The 15,768-nt window shown below is 37.0% G+C and overlaps 1 pseudogene; it reads left to right on the top strand.

Annotated features, from left to right (window-relative positions):
• The first annotated feature begins 220 nt into the window (after window positions 1–220).
• LOC149564983 (uncharacterized) overlaps window positions 221–15,768 on the top strand; it is a 44,546-nt pseudogene continuing 28,998 nt past the window's right edge.

Genomic DNA, 15,768 nt, shown 5'->3' with positions numbered 1-15,768 from the left:
TTTGACCTTGGGAGTGGACATAATAGTGGAGATGGAAGGACTAGTAGTGAAGACTGGTATACTTAAGGGTTGAGTACCAATAGGAGTATTTATTGGATCCAAAATTGGAGTACTTCCCAAAAATGGTGATACAATTGGTAATGTAGTATCTAATCTAACTAGATTTGAAGTAGATGCAGATAATGCAGACAAAATTGTAGAACAAGCTAGAATAGTTATAATGGGGAGACTAATTGGTACAAAAATTGGTGCTAATGTAGCTGACAAAATTGTGGAACTTAATGCTATACCGACTGAAGGTGATGGACCTGAGGAGGCTGGCTTGGTAGATGAAGGAGAGGGTTGTAGCTCGGTCAATAAAGTGGTAGAAACTTCCATTGATAATACCTAGAGCTATGATGTGGCAGGTGCAGATGATAAATCTGATGTGGATGCTATCAAACCTATTGAATCTGACTCCAACCTTGATGATGTGACAATTTTAGGTGGAGAGTGAGGAAGGGATGCAATGACTACTGCTGCAAATTTTACTAGATCATCTTCCTCCTTATCTTCCTCTTCAGCTTCTTCCTCCTTATCTTCTCCCATTAATGCATGAAGCTCACTTGATGAAACTGTGATGGATGGAGTGCCATCAATATCATCACTGTCACTATTGTCATCATCTTTGATTTCCACTGGGTCTTCACTGGGATTATGCAGATGATAGATGTTTTTCCACATGTTTGTAGCATCATTTACAACATGCTCAATGTCTTTGATCAAAACTAAACATGTGTGGAATCTGATCATCATTTTACCTTCATGGTTTTTCATTGTTGTTTTTACTTCTGCTCCAGTGAGACTTGGTTGAAGATTCTTTAGGGATTGCTCATAGATATCTTTTACCGTTTGGCTTGCTGATTCCCATTTCAGTTGCAATCTCTCCAATAGTTCCTTTGAGATTTGGGAGGCAAGTTGATCTGAAGAGTAGTTCCATTTACCCATCTTGCTTAGTGCCAGTTCCTCTATCTACATCTTCTCAGCACCTGTTCTAGTTTCAAATTTCAATGCTTTGAAATTTGTGATGCCAGCTCCTTCTTCCAATTGTTTGAGCCTTTCCTCAAATGTAGGTGCAGGCCTGACCAATATAGGTTCCTGCTTACCTTTTCTGGTCCTTTTGGTAAATACTGCAGTAGGTTTCTTTTTAGGTTTGGTAATTATTATCCTACCCTTCTTCTTTGGAGGTTCTTCTTCAATTTCTTCTTCTTCTTTTTCTTCTTCTCCTCCTTCTTCATCATCTCCTTCATCCTCACCTTTTCCTTCTATTAGAATAAGAGGGCCAGATGTAGTTTTCAATTTTGCTATCTTCCTCTTGCCTTTGCTTATGGCATGTGGTAGCTTGATTTCAAGCTGAATTTTGGCCTTTGCTTCATCATAGGTTCCAAAAATTTGTTGCCTTGGTTCTACTGGCTCATTTATTAGTGCTTTTATGATGTCCTTGGCTTCATCAATATTTACCTCATAGGGAGGAGGTTTTACCCATGCAACTCGAGGTCTAATTGCCTAGATGTACACCTTATCATAGCCAACCGTGAAGCATTCATCATCCTTATAATCCTCAACAAGCTTAGGAGGAATTTGAAACCTGTTATTCATTCTTTCCTTAAAATCTTCAAAATATTTTTTCATGATGCTATCAAAATTCTCACCCATCTCTGCTACAAACTCATTTATTTGATACAAAATTGAAATGTCTTTTCTCCATACGATAGTTCCTTTTGATAGAAAGAATTTTTGAATATAGAAAAATAAACAAATCAATAGAAAACCAAATTTACAAGGGTTATTCTTGGAAGTCCTTATACTATCCATATTTTTATTCAATTATTTTAGCAATACTTCAGACATATCAAGTTCAAGGTTTTTCTTCACAACCTTGAGGGCCAAATCCACAGCTTCACAAGGTACACTATTCAGTCTACTGAAACTATATAATTTATATGCAATTACATGAATGTTGAATCTTAGTTCAACATTAGATATAGTGTTTACCTTTAAACCTCTACCATCCCATTCGGCTAGGGTTTGCGTTTGTAACTCCTCCCAACTTAGGGTTTTGGTGGTTTTGGCTTTGCTAAGCATAGGGAGACTCGTGATTTTGTGAATCATTTTCTTAGTGATAAGCACTGATTGCTCTAACCAAAATTTTCCATTATGTACCTGACTCAGGATATACCTAATCCATTTGTTTTGGAAGTTTCTAGGCATATGTGAGATATGTGTCAAGCCTTTGGTTTCAAGATGCTTGAACTCAGGTTTTAGAGAGCCATCTACACTCATTTCACCTAGGGCACTGTCCATTTCTAGGTTTATAATTTCTTGAATAAAACATTTGAAATGAGTACGAATATCACTGATAAGAAGTACTTTGGGGGTATTTTTGATTGAGCTCTAGTTGGGTCGAGTGATTCAGCAATGGCTAGAACAATCTTGAAATTGGGCACTTTCCATTCTGTACCCTTTATTAACATCTCTGAACCTCTTTTCACCTTGCTAGTACTGGTGCTTGCGGATGCCATTGCTGCTTGGTAAATATAAGAAAATATTGAACAAATTCTTCATAGGAAATTTGCCTCAAATCGCTTGGAATTTTCTCAAGATTCACTAAAAATCTTTTAGCTCTTAGTATTCTTAAGTCGTGGTGAAAAATGAAATTGAATTCTGCCCTTTTCATGGAAATACTATCATTAATGCTTGATACGAAGGTAGATGAGATGACATAGTGCTTGCCAATCTGTCATCACTCTACGCGATAAAGCTTTGGAACTTGGTGATCAAAGAAAATCTTTGATACTCTCAACCTAGCTTGATAAAGTCTTTAACCAACCTTGCTCGATAAATGCAACATGGTGAATGATAACTTTCCTTTGGTTCTTGAACCTAAAATTTTGATTTGATCATTTGCACTTTTTCATTATGGAACTACTTAAGATATGGCTTGATGATGGAGTTCTTGATATTTCTTAAATTTAATTGGAAATGGTGGAGTCACCCATTTCTTGAGTGACATAACCATCATTTGAACTATCTTGCTCGATAGATTTAGGAATCCATTGTTGTCTCATCTGCTTTCGAATGTTGTCAACTTTAGCTTTTTTTTCATCTTCAATTCTTTTAGCATTTATGCAATTCTTGGCTATATGACCAAGTTTTGTACATGTATAGCATCTTACTATTGTGTCTCTTTTCCTTAAATGATGCCTTGAATAGTCTTTGTCAACCTATCCATATTCTCCACAATAATGACATCTATACCAAGTATTGTAGTCCCATCCAAAGATTGCTTTGACAAGTTCTTCAGCTGGATTGAATGATTTGGATCTGCATTGGAATGCCTTGTGACCATGTTTCTTGCATTTGTGACATTTGCCTTCAAATTTTGGTTTTTCTTTACATTCATTAGCTTTGTGACCATGTTGATTGCAGTTGAAGCATTTACCGTTGAATTTTTCCTTTCTATTACTCCAACATTTGTTTGATGTATGACCTATCTTGCCACAGTGATTGCAAGTGGGTCTTTGATTCCTTTGGGCACCTTGTTTGGATGATTCACCTTCTTCCTTATATCCAAGACCGGCTTTACCTTTTTGTCTATGAAAGTTTTGCTCACTTTGCTGATTTAATTGAGTCATGTCTACTTGAGATTTCATCATTCTCTTATTGACTTGCCTTTTAGTGATCAAGTAATTTTCCAAACTTTCATTGATTTTTCTTTTAGATCTTAGATCACTTTGTAAGCTTGCATTGATTTGTCTTTCAGTAATTAAATCATTTCTCAAACTTTCATTCTCAGATCTTAGATTCATAATTTCTTCATTTGCATTAGATAGTTGACCTACAAGATTTTCATGCTGAAGGGATTGATTATTTCTTACCTCTAGGTCTTCATTTGCCTTGTTTCTCTGTTCCAAAACTTCACATAGCCTGATGGATTGGATTTATTGTTCTCTTTTAAGCTTCCTTACTTCTTCCTATAGAGAACCATTTTTAGCTAGGAGCTTCTTGATTGCTTCATTAGCTTCATTTGAACTACTTGATGGTAAAAGGTCTTCAATATTTTCTTCAACATATTGATGATCACTTATTTGTCTTGCAAGTTCCTTCCTTCTTTTTAGAGATTGAGAAAGATGCTCATTTGCTTCTTTGAGTTGAGCCATGGCCATTTCCAGATCTAGCTTTTCATTTTCAATAGATTTTTCAAGTCTGAATATCTCCATTGTCCTTGATCTTTTCTCAAGCTGTAAAACTTTATCCTGAGAGCCACAAAGCTCTAATACCAATTATTGGAAATATTCAGGACAAGGTAGGTTACTGAGAGGGGAGGGGTGAATTAGTAACTTATAAAAATTTTAAACAATTCAGCATTTTACCCATTCATCATTCATTCATCTAATCTACTACAAAACTGAAGGAACAAACATTTATTGCACATGTACACAGAGATTTGGTGACCTAGAAACCTTCCAAATAGAAGGTAAAACTAGGGTGGGGATGATACCCACAAAACTTCAATAATGCAATATAAAGTTGGCTTGTTAAGGCTTACAATGATCACTTCTGATAATCTACCCTATTAGGAGCAAGTAGGACTGCTAGATCCACCTTGTTAGAGGATTTACAAACATACAATGAAGTATGCACTCTGTTAGGAGATTTACAAAAGACTGTTAAGTCTACCTTGTTATAGGATTTAAAAATTGATTCACCTGTTAGGATGAAATAGTGGATCTACTTACAACTTGTTTGCTGATAAGATCCTTTTGCATTGATCACCTGATGTGATAGATATAACTTTTTTGCTCCTTATGCTGTCCTTGTTGTATTCCTTTTGCTTTGCTGCTGATAGCAATACCTTCTTTTCATGCGAACAATACTTTCTTATTTTATGCCAATATGTTCACATTCCATTTCATATTTTAAAAATGATATCATACATTACATATATACCATTCCAATATTTTTATAGTTACAAGGTCATCCAAAACACAAGTGAACAGAAAATTATTGAGTTGGCTAGATAGTAGAAAACTTGAGTTCCTCTAGCTGACTCGGTGACCTTCTGATACTCGACATCCACTAGATTACTTAGTATCATCATGCACTCGATATAAGTAGAGGCTTGGTTCATACTAGCCACACAATACTGCTTGAAACTCGGTAACCATTGGTGACTCGATAGATATAGTGTCACTTAGTAAAAGCTAACTTCTTTGTTTACCTTGCTATGCTTGGTGAACACTAAGTCCTTCATTTACCTTCATGTGCTCAGTGAACACTGAGTTCTTCATTTACTTTCCTTTGCTCCGTGAAAACTGATTTCTTCATTTACCTTCCTTTGCTCGTTGAACACTGAGTTCTTCATTTACCTTCCTTTGCTCAGTGAACACTGAGTTCTTCATTTACCTTCCTTTGCTTGGTAAACATTGAGTTCTTCATTTACCTTGCTTTTATCGATAAACACTGAGTTCTTTATTTACCTTTCTTTGCTCAGTGAACACTGCTGAACTACCCATTCACTCGGTATCCTTTGGAATACTTGGTAAGAATTGTTTACCTACTGAACTTATAAGGTAGCCATTGAATGCTTTGTATATACTGTAGACTAATTGATGACCTTGATAAGCATTCAGAATCGAATAAGTGTTTGCACTAATGAAAAATATATCATAATTCTAACATAGTAATGGTATGCTTACATTAAAGATGACATAAATGGCATACCTTAGCATACATGACATTTCTACATTGCATAAACCATTCATAACCTTCAAGTTCACCAACAACACTATAATAAAGAGAAGAGGTTTTTGGGAGCTTTGGTATTAGGGCCCATGTGCCTTGTCAAGTATAGGTATATCAAGATCATCTTCATCATCATTATCATATGTGTTAGTACCATCATCATGAGCATCTTCCTTAGCTATGTCAATACCATCTTCTTCAATCATGTCCTCTAGCACATTATCATCTTCTTCCATGGGAGTGTTATCCTCAACTTGGATATTCACACCTCCATGTTCCTCCTATTGTAAATTCACATCACCAATCAATCAAAATTGTGGCAAAATGTATATGCTACTTTAGTATGTTAGAAACACTAAATTAAAACAATCGAAAAACATTTCCATACTAATTTAACATAACTTCATGAAAGACAAAGTGAAGTCCTCAAATGACAATATGAGCCATGGATAGGCTCTCTCAATGAGGATGATCACTTGATGTAGAGGTGTGTCTAATAGCTGAGATGGCTTGATTATGTATGTATGCTCAAATGCTCAAATGGACTTCAATGGAGGATTTTTGATAGATTTTGGTGAATGGATTTGACGTAAAAATGGCTTCTCAAAATGGCATTATGGCTTTACTTTCTAGATTGTATTAAAATGGCTTGGAAGAGGATTCCTTAAATAGGCAAAGGGCTAGGATGCAAGGATGGGAAAAAGCTTATGGAAGGTTTAGATTAAATGAGAAGAGAGCACATGGATTGTGCTTCCTTATAGCCGATCAGGGAGTGACACATGTCATAGGGTCATTGGTTAGAGTAAGAGGGGTCAACAAAGGAGGTTCAAAGCTCATAGAGACCCTCTTAATGGTTTGTAAGAGCAATGAATGGGCTTGTAAGAGTCATGGTTTTGTGGGCTTCATAAAGTTTTATGGTTGGGATATTTGTGAGAGAGTTGAGATATTTTGACTTGGGTTGGATTAAGAAAGTCTTAAGCTTGACTTAGGAATAGGAATGTGCAAATGATTAAGACTTGGATTAGAGATGGCTTAGGATTAGATTAGGGATGTTAGAGATGGGCAAGTGGATGGCATTTAATGAGGGAAGGTGAAGGAGGAGATATTTGTTAACTTTGGCTTGGGTTAGCAAGCCTTAACCCATGTTTAGGGAATGTGACAAGGTTAGAAGGGGATTAGGATTAGGATTAAAGATAAAGATTGACATCTTCTAGAAGAGTCTAGGCTTTGGATGAGGATGAAGACTTTCTAGAAGAGTCTAGAACTTCCTAGGATGAGGATAAATAAGGTTTTTAGAAAATAAATAAAGTTTTATTTATTTCAAGGGTTTGGGTTGAGGAGATATTTATTAAAATATTTTTAACAAACATGAGGATTAATATTTAATTTTAATTAAATATTTTGAGTTGGGATTAGGGGTAGGAAATGATGGGATTAGCCTTTAATCAAAATTAAAGAAGGATTAGAAGATTTTGGAAGAGGTTAGTGGTCTTAAGGAAATTGGCCAAGTGTTGGGCAAAAAATAAATAAATTATTTATTTTGAAATTTTTGGTCAATTTATTAATTAAATAATTAATAAATAAGGAAATAATGTTTAAATAAGATTTAAACATTTTTGGGAGGGATTCCTTAATTAAATATTTTTAATTAAGATAAAGGGATTTAATGGCATAAAAATAAATAAATTAATTAATTAATAAATGATGATGTCATCAAGAATTTTTCAAAAAATAAAAATACTTTATTTTCTAAAATATTTTAGGTGTCTACATTTTTCCCCTCTTTGATGTGATGCCGCAAGTGGCATGGCATCAAAGATAAGAAAATAAGATTCCCAAGGCTAGAGCAGAAGAGGAGAGAATGGACTGCGAGATGCCCCCTCAAGAAGGCATTAGAGAGAAAAAGAGAGGCTCGACAGCTTCTTGAAAAGTACAATAATCTTGCTGGGTGGTAGGACAAAGAGTGGCTTAAGAGAAGAGGCTAAATTAGCTCAAACTCTCACTATGGGAGAATGATAAAGGAGAATTAGATGCACAAGAGGAAGCAAGCTTAAGAATTTAGGGAAAGTGGAGGATGAAGGACTGGAACACTATAAAAAGGAATCTAGGATAGGGAGAAGGATGAGGGGATTATAAAGCTAATGCAACATGATTTCAAAGAGTCAGATTGGTGGAAGATGGGTTTCAGAGATCCCTAGGACTAGGATTGTGGATCTCGAAAGATGAGGCTTGGTGGATTGATTGGATTATTGGATCCCTTAGACTAGGATTGTGGATCCCTAAAGCTAAAAATGAAGATTAATTCAAAGAGATACTGATGCATTAGTTGGGGTAGGAGAGACAGATGCTAGATATGGATGGGGGATAATGGAGATGAAGGGAATCCATTGAAGCTTTTTGAGCGAGGGGATACTTCAAAGAGAAGTACCTCTATGTAGTTGAGCTCTAGATTTGCTATAGGACTGTTGGTTAATTGCCAAGGTTACCAAGAACATCAAGTCCATGTCACCAACTATCCAGAGGACTGACGGATTGACTCAAAACAAACACACAAGGATTGCCCCAGCATCATACATGAAACCCAGAGGAAACAGTGTGGAACTGACACTAGGTAACCCACAAGCAAAAAAAAAAACAAATGAAAGACTTGATCAAAATCGTACGCTCAGTGTGCCCCATTCACAGCATACCATGATATGGAAGATCGTGGCAACCTTGAGGAGGGAACAAAAAGATTGCTTGGAAAAGATACTTCAAGACCCAAAAGGAAAGATTCCAAATTAAAAGAAAGTGAAAATCCAAAAGAGAACCATTGGCCAATGAGATGGGTAGGACAAGGTACTAATGGACCAAGATCAGACATGAGGAAAGCAATATCCTACAAGGATCTATCAGAGAGAACCTAAGCTGGTGGATTTGGATTAGTGATGCATCTAGCAAGCTAAACTAAGAAGGATAACACTTTGGTGACAAGAAATCTAGCTAAAGGATGCATTGGAATAGCTAACCAAGATGAGCAATGTGTGCAAGATGTTGATCAAGGATGAACTGACACAAACACTAGATAGATACAATGGTACTAAGCTAAAGAGGATGTACAAGCTGACAAACCAAGATATGGTACAAATGTACAAGTTTCTTTGGACAACATTGGATATACAAGCTATGATACAAGGTATGATAAAAGCATTGGATACAAGATTATTTACAAGCTGTACAAAGGCTTCGGATGATAAGATAGTGGGATGGCTCAAGTTGGTGCAGGATGCCAAAGCTAAGGATGAGGTGATAGCGGAAGACATGGATTTGGCAGGATGCATCTAATGATGATGATAGATGTGCGACCAAGGATGGGGAAAATGATAAGGTTGGTGGAAGATGAGCTGATAGATGGTGCTAGAGTGAATGGCTAATGAGAGGATGAGATTGGATTTGCATGAGGATAGCCTAGAGTAAGATACCAATGACAAGGAAGGATGGACAAGACAAGATCTCCAAGGAATACAGTGCCCCCAGTCAGAAGATGACATGCGGAAGTAGGTCTTATGATGGATGTGATAGGATTGAAGCTAGGACAGAAAAGCTGAAGATGCTAGGGAGATAGATGATAGCTGGGATGATGGGGTGAGGTTATAGAAGATAAGTGGATAGTGATAGATAAAAGCTGGAGGATGAAAGATAGGTGGATAAATTGGAAGATGGAGCTGGATGGCAAGACGTGACCAAAAGCATGATGATGATAGGCTAAGTTGGGGATGGCTGGATTACGCATGATGCTTGTTTGCTAAGTTTTCATCATGGTACTTGTCCAAGGTGCTTGAATTGCCATGTTTTCACCAGTGGATGCTTTATTTCTCTTTTTTTTTGACTTTTTGACTTTGGACTTAGCTGGAATGATTTTCGCTTTCTTTAGCTATTTTTGGCTTTTTTTTTGGGATTTTTCACTGGCTATTGGAATGTTCAATTTTGCTGCTAGCTGTTGGTACATCGGATGTGTGATTTATGCAATAGATTGGATTAGATGCGATTGATGGTAGGAGATGGAGGGATGAAAAGGTCAGAAAGGAGCATGAGATGGGGATGCTTGTAGGATCAACATTGGCACATGTTGGGACGGGTGTGAAAAGAGCATATGGGGAATAGATGGTAGATGCAGGCTTGATGGAGGATTTGTGGAAGTGTGCTTGGGGATATAGGCAACCAAGATGGAGTTAGGAGATGGGGGACACAAGTCACTAGATGGGGGATTAGCAATGGTGGATGCCATTATGCATTGGGTTTCAAATTTTTTCTTTGGGATCCACATGGTTTTGAATTTTCTTTTCATAGGCTTTTGCATTGTTTTGCATTCTTTGATTGGATTTTTCCTTTTTGGAGTATGTCTTTTAGAATAGACATATGATTTCCTAGGATGTAGATTTTTAGCTTTATGCATTTCGAAGTTGGCATTCACATTGTTGTGGTAAGCTTTGGGAAGATGGTTAGGAGAAGCTTTGTGAGATGGAGAGGATATGGAAGAGCGTATAGGGGGATGATGATGGATGATGTGCCCTGATATGTTCCTTTGTTGATCTTGTGTAGGAATGGAGGGAATATGATTTTTATGATGGCTGATAGAAGGATGGAGGATGGTAGATTTTGGGACATAGGGACCCAAAATGGATTTAGTGGATGAAGGGGGGATATGGTAGGTTGTTTTTGGTTGCAAAGATGGTGGAGGGGGGATGACATAAGATTTCTCGAAGGAGTGATGGGAGGTTGGCATGGTGGGCCTAGAGATAGGTTTGGTTTGGGGATTGCGTGTACCAACACTTTTAGATGGTGAGCCTTTGGATACATATCCAAGACCATAAAATCCTAGATTCTTTTATGCAATAATAGGCTTTCTAATTCCTTTCTCTTGTGGTCCTAAACCTTGACCTTGATAATGCCATCAATTGAGCATTTGAACAAGCTGAGAAAAATTTTTGCTTGTAGAAAAGGGTAGAAGTGCTTTATTAAATGTACTGCAATGGGGAGATACTATTCTTAATTTTTCTACTGAGAGGGGGCCACCATGGATGAATGTAAGTGAACCAAGAGGGTAGATTATAGATGGTGGAATAGCTTGGATAGGTGGTAAGATGGAATCCTGGAGCGGAGGAGATAGTAGGATAGGATCTTGATTTAGCTAATGGGATGAAAAGATATCCTACATTAGAGGAGGTATGGCTTGAGGTTTAGGAGATGGAGGGGATGGTGATTGCACTATGGAAGAAAGACATGGTATGATGATATATTTTTTTATGCTTTGGGGGATGTCAACATGCTTTTGGGCAGGATCTTGATAGGATTGGATTGGAGTGGATGGTAGCGGATGGATGGGAGATTCGGTAGTGGAGATGGGTGAGTAGAAGATGGATGCATAAGGGTCATTATGAGAAATTTGGGAAATGCTTGGAGGTGATGTGGATAGCATTTGGAGGGATTTGATAGGTGGTGGGGTTTTGATGCTTGCGAAAAGTGGAAGGATTTTAAGCAATTTGATGGAAGGTATGGGGATGATAGCTATGGGAGATGGAGGTGATGTTATAGATGGGGAAGCTTCATCACTAACTACTCCACATGGTTGGATTAGATGACATGGCTTATCGACTATTGGAGGCAGCTTTTCTTGTATTTTTTCTAGGAGATTTATGGGAGATTCATGCGTCAGAGGTGGAGGTGGTGGATTGACAGGAATAGCTGGTGTGATGGGGGTGGAATTTTGGAAGCTTGGTTGATTGGGTGATGGAGTAGAAGCTGGGATATGAGATGGCATGACTAGATAGTTTGGAGGAATACTTGGATTTTAAGGGATGGTTGGCGGAAGGCATCTAAGGCTCTCAAGATACTCGTCATAGTCAACAAGATTTTCATCGTCATTGGAATAGGATGTAGTGGGAGAAAGGACAATGTGACCAAGCTCATCATGATAGGGTTGGGATTTCATGTTTTGATGATGAGTTGGATTGGGATGGGGTCTTGGATATGGATGAACACGGAAGCTCATGGTTGGATTTGGATTAAGCATAGATTTTGGATTGGCTGATGAAAGATTTCCTAGGGAGAGTCAAAGCTGCATGACAGACCTAAGGAGGATTGGCTAGAGATTTTTGGCTTTCCTGTGGATAGAAGACTTCAAGGGTATGTTGTTAAAAAGTGAGAGTTTTGCTTTCCTATGTGCAAGATTGGTGGCTTTTTGTGTCAACTTGAGGATAGACAAATGATCCTATGGGCATGACACGAGATTAACCACTTGTGGATCCCAACCTTTAGCTTAAGGTGATGAGGGATGACAAGTGACAAGGCTAGATTACCCTAGACAAAGCTCTGTCAAAGGGATAACCTTAGGCAGATTGAGAGATTTGGATAGATTGATTGGATAGCAAACTCTGGCAGAGTAACAACAATTTCTTAAAGGCTTGGGTGATTTTGGATTGGGTTGCTAACTGGCTGGGGGGATGATTTGGATAGAATTTGGATTTGGGATTGTTCTAAAGCAAAAAACTAGATAGATTTGGTTGCGGTAGGGGAGCTTGGATAATTTTCTGATGAGGCAGTGACTACGCTAAGTATGCCTTGAGCTGGAAGATGTTTGCTTTTCTGAGATTTTGACCAAAGTTGGAAAACATTCATTCAAAAGCTATGAATAGACAAGCAGAAAAAATTTTGGAGCAAGCACGTCAAACACACCAACATCCTAGGAAGCTTTCTACAAGGACGAAATTTAGTTTAGCTAGGGAGTCCTCGATATACACAAGATAGGTGAGGCACAAATCCGTAGATGAAACCAAAAGGATGTCACACAGCTAAGAGGAACGGTAACCCACTTCTCCTCTTTCACTTCTCAAGGGTATAAAGTTCCTTGAGGCTTAGCCCGAGTGACAGAATTTTGATCCCAAGAGAGGTGTCTTTGGATTCACCTCTCAATCTTTATACTCTGCCAAAACGCTAGAGTTGAGGTCATCCCAAGGGGTGATGAAATCCTTGAGCAAGCCTACTAAAACTTAAACAAGATTTTGGATCCTAATCTTATGCACCCAAGATAGCCTCGAAAGACGACAAGGGGAGAGAAGACTTGGATGATCTTGGGCTAAAAGATAGTTCTTTTCCAACTGACGCTTAAGTTTTCTGATCTAGACCTTTTGAAAACACACGTGATTTAAGATGCAAAGGTTCAATTCCAATTTGAAATGTGCCAACAAAAGTAAAATTGATCAAAAAATGCAAGCAAGAAGAAGAGTTAGGGTAAACAAGAAAATAAACCCATGCACCCAGAGGCCCTCCACATCAAGTATCGATTGATTTTCTTTAAGGCATTCAAGATTGAGTGTGATTTTGTTTTAAGCCCAAAACAAAGATGTGTGTAAAGCTTGATTTTAAGCATGCACCCGGAGGCCCTCCACGTCAAGATTTGTTCAATTTTTATGCCCAAATGAAGTGTTAGTGAGACTAATATGCATTCAAAAAAAATTTTGTCTTAGAAAGACTAAGAAAAACTCAAGTGAGTGGAATTTGATTTTTGTGGAGCACTTAACACCTTCTTAGGTAGACCCATCCCCATATATGGTGTTGATATTGCAACCAATGGTTAGAATGATGAGTGATTAAAGAGGGTGAGTTCAACAAAAAATTCACTCAAAGTGTCTTTATTTGTTTTTATAACTTAGAAAGTTTCTAAAATGTGGATTCTTTTTATGCCCCAAAAGATGATTATTTGATCTATGGCATTCAAGATTGGATTTGTTTTTTTAATAATGCATTCATAAAAAAAAAAAAAAACTTTATTTTAATCATGGTACTCAAGAGTGATTTTAGCAACATGCATTCAAAGACAAGTGATTAAACATTCAAATTTTTTTCTTTGAGCATTCAAGATTGAGATTTTGCATGTTGTTTTAAGAACCTTGAAGTTCTTTGTTTTAACCTTAGATCATTCAAGATTGTTTTGGACTCAAAAGTGAAAATGACTCTTCGGACTTTGGTTTTCATTCAAGATTTTGTGTTCTAGTTTGCATGTTTTAAGCCCAAAAATGATATTCCTAGATTGTTTTGATGCATGAAAAACTTAAGAAACATTCAAGATTTTGCAACAAGACATTTGTTCAGAACAAATGACAAAGCTTTTAGGACAATTTTGGCAACCATTTAGGACTCTTAGTTTTCATGAGATTTTTAAAAGAACTTTAAAATATTTGCAAATGAGGTTCATTTTATCCTTGATTGATGCTTTGAGTTTGATTTAACTTTTAGTGTGCACTTAGTGTTGATTTTGAACCTTTTTAAATGGAAACTTGAAGTTCTTTTTAAATTCCCAAAAATGAAGTGTTCCTAACTTTGCATGAATGCATCTAAAACTTTGATGTTGCAAGGATGCAAATGAATGGATTGGTTTAGTTTCACTTGTTAAAAGATTTTTATTTTTATTTTGCAAATTTTTAGTTTTTAATGGATTTAAGTATGATTTGGGGGTTCATTTTAAGCACTTAAAAAAAAAGTGTGTATGATTTTTCTTCCTTAAAAAAAAAAGGCCAAGATCCCTCAAGAAGAAGAAGAAGAAGTAGACGGAATAGAAGAAGAATATAGACAAGAACAAGAAGAAGAATTCCAAGTGCTTTGTCCACCTATAAGCTTGAAAAGTCTACAAATGCTATGTGATAGACTATGAGTTCCTTTGTCTTCTTCATGCTCATGTGGACCTACAAAACCAATTTATACAATTCTACCAATCACAAAAATAAGAAAAATTAGCCAAAATCAGCAAATAACATACAAAACTTGACTAAAAAAGCTAATGAAGATGATCCATGCGGGTTCCCACTAGGCAGGCCAAAATGTATATGCTACTTTAGTATGTTAGAAACACTAAATTAAAACAATCAAAAGAAATTGCATACTAATTTAACATAACTTCATGAGAGACAAAGTGAAGTCCTCAAATGAGAATATGAACCATGGATAGGCTCTCTAAATGAGGATGATCACTTGATGTAGAGGTGTGCCTAATAGCTAAGATGGCTTGATTATGTATGTATGCTCAAATGCTCAAATGGGCTTCAATGGAAGATTTTTGATAGACTTTGGTGAATGGATTTGATGTAAAAATGGCTTCTCAAAATGGCATTATGGCTTTACTTTCTAGATTGTGTTAAAATGGCTTGAGAGAGGATTCCTTAAATAGGCAAAGGACTTGAGGGATCAAGAGATAGGATGCAATGATGGAAAAAAGCTTATGGAAGGTTTAGATTGAATGAGAGGAGAGCACATGGATTGTGCTTCCTTACAACCAATCAAGGAGTGACACATGTAACAGGGTCATTGGTTAGAGCAAGAGGGGTTGAGGGGTCAACAAATGAGGCTCAAAGCTCATAAAGACCCTCATAATGGCTTGTAAGAGCAATGAATGGGCTTGTAAGAGTCATTTATGGCTTTGTGGGCTTCATAAAATTTTATGGTTGGAATATTTGTGAGAGAGTTGAGATATTTTGACTTGGGTTGGATTAAGAAAGTCCAAATCTTGACTTAGGAATGTGCAAATGATTAAGGCTTGGATTAGAGATGGCTTAGGATTAGATTAGGGATGTTAGAGATGGGCATGTGGATGGCATTTAATGAGGGTGGGTGAAGAAGGAGATATTTGTTAACTTTGGCTTGGGTTAGCAAGTCTTAACCCATGTTTAGGGAATGTGACAAGGTTAGGAGGGGATTAGGATTAGGATTAAAGATAAGGATTGACATCTTCTAGAAGAGTCTAGGCTTTGGATGAGGATCAAGGCTTTTTAGAAGAGTCTAAAACTTCCTAGGATGAGGATAAATAAGGTTTTTAGAAAATAAATAAAGTTTTATTTATTTCAAGGGTTTGGGTTGAGGAGATATTTATTAAAATATTTTTAATAAACATAAGGATTAATATTTAATCTTAATTAAATATTTTGAGTTGGGATTAGGAGTAGAAAATGATGG

Source organism: Cupressus sempervirens, chromosome 3 (assembly GCF_028749045.1).
Source record: "Cupressus sempervirens isolate cs-2001-9-10 chromosome 3, ASM2874904v1, whole genome shotgun sequence".
Classification (NCBI taxonomy): Eukaryota; Viridiplantae; Streptophyta; class Pinopsida; order Cupressales; family Cupressaceae; genus Cupressus; species Cupressus sempervirens.
This window is presented reverse-complemented; position numbering and strand designations above follow the sequence as displayed.